General features: G+C 39.5%; 1 long non-coding RNA gene across 2 annotated transcripts in view; it reads right to left on the bottom strand.

The window, feature by feature from the left end:
* Window positions 1-859, bottom strand: part of LOC118160419 — an 8945-nt gene extending 8086 nt beyond the window's left edge. The window contains exon 1 of one of the 2 annotated variants that reach the window (XR_004747481.1): window positions 529-859. This is a non-coding gene — a long non-coding RNA (uncharacterized LOC118160419). The remainder of the gene's footprint in view (window positions 1-528) is intronic. The other variant, XR_004747480.1, reaches the window with a different exon arrangement.
* Between the last annotated feature and the right edge of the window lie 1001 nt (window positions 860-1860).

The following is a 1860-nucleotide window of genomic DNA, read 5'->3' as shown; positions in this document are numbered from 1 at the left end:
AAAAAGCTGGAGTCAATTTTTTTAACCTTAAGTAAGAGTTTGCAATGGATAGAGAAGTTAATCCCTAAGACTGCTTGAAACCAGAGATAATGAAATAACTGTAACTAAGACTTCACAGCCGGATATTTACTACAGTTCATAAAAAGGAAGGCATACATATAAACAGACATATTTCCAAGTGGTAAAAAGGCCTGCTGTGTAGAATTAAAGCTTTGAAAATAACAACTACACGTTCTCCTCAACAAGGTTTCTTCTCCAGAAGAAAATTGTACCACTTCTTTGGGCGTGCCTTCATCTCCCTCCTCCCTTTAAAGACAGTATTTGTTACCAACACAGCATTTAAGATACGAGTCCGTAAGTTTCTCTGTGCTCTCAACTGCACAGCCCTCTGTGCTTTGAAGAAAGAAAAAAGTCTTTAAATAAATACATCTTAATGTTTTTCAATATTTCACAGATTTCTGGATGACTCTGGCTTTGTATTCCCCTCATTTGTCCCCACCCTCTCATAGGGAAGGAGCAGCAACTTACCAACTTGCAATGTTCTCACAGTAAGTTTTGTGTAGTGAGGTGCTGAAATATTACAGATATATTCTCCACTGTCATTTGTGGTAAGATCACTCATCAGCAGTGAAAAGTCACTTCTGTTAATCTGGACTCGAGGCTGGTAAGAGTGAGATGTACCATTGAAGGCTGCCAGGACTGAGATCACTGAATTTCGGTTTAGTATCCAGACAACACTGATGCCCTCTCTGTGTGAAGTGTCACTGCTGTATTCACAAGTAATGGCAACGCTACTTCCTTTTGCTTTTGACAGCTGGTCTGAAACAGACAATTACAAAACACTCTGTAATTGTTTTAGAAAATATTATCAAGGATAGTTAGTTTTTTCACCAATTAGTACACCACAAACATTTCAAAACATACTCCATTGTTTTGATATCCTAATCAAACAACACAGTATTCTTCTAGAAGAATATCAAGATTGTTAAAAGCAAACTGATCATATATACGTTTTAAAAAAATCTAACTAGTAACAACTTATACTTGTTAAAAATGAATTTCTCTCCTAAACTGGGGGACTATGAGGGACTCACTAATTAAAGTGATTTGACCTAGTGATGGGCAGGTAAGTGGAACTAATAGTTAATGATCCTGCAAAATACTAGTATGGGACAAATTAATAGCATAGCACAACTATCTGTTTAACTGCAGAGGTCTGCTGCAACGGAGGGAAAACCAGAGGAGGCTGTGGTGGCTGGCAGTCTGTTGAAAAGGAAACTTGATAAGTTATTGTGACATATGGTGCAACCTTTTGCACTATCCCATACCCGTGCTGCCCCACTATGGATGTAGTGGATTTAATTGGGCTTAGAACCCAGCTCTAACACCCCATAATGATGCAGGAAGAGGCCAAGCTGGTGTACAAATAAAAATACGCAATTGTGTAACTGAGAGGAAGGACAGAACTTTTAAAAATGGCTTCACCACCACTGATGGTGTCGGGGAATGTTGTCCCAGCCCCAGTGCAAATCAATAATACACAAATAATATCCAATTGCTATTGATGTTTAATTTCAGAATTTTAAATGAATATTTTTCACAACCGATTGTATTCACCTGTTGTCACTGCATGGACATTCTAGGTCCTGGTCACTCAACCTTGTTGGGCTGGTGGCGAGTGCCTGGATGCAGCTGTTTGTCACTGCCTTCTTGGAAAGCTTGATGCCCTCTCCAGCTCAGGGAGATCTGGCAACCCTATCAATGCATTCTGGATGACTTTTCCTCAGCTATCTCAGCACAAACTCACCCAAAGTATTTAAAGCCACTTTCAGTGCTAACAACTACTGACCACTGAGTGGT

The sequence above is a fragment of the Oxyura jamaicensis genome, chromosome 1 (assembly GCF_011077185.1).
Source record: "Oxyura jamaicensis isolate SHBP4307 breed ruddy duck chromosome 1, BPBGC_Ojam_1.0, whole genome shotgun sequence".
NCBI lineage: Eukaryota > Metazoa > Chordata > Aves > Anseriformes > Anatidae > Oxyura > Oxyura jamaicensis.
The sequence above is the reverse complement of the archived record's forward strand: the minus strand, read 5'-3'. Positions and strand labels throughout refer to the sequence as shown.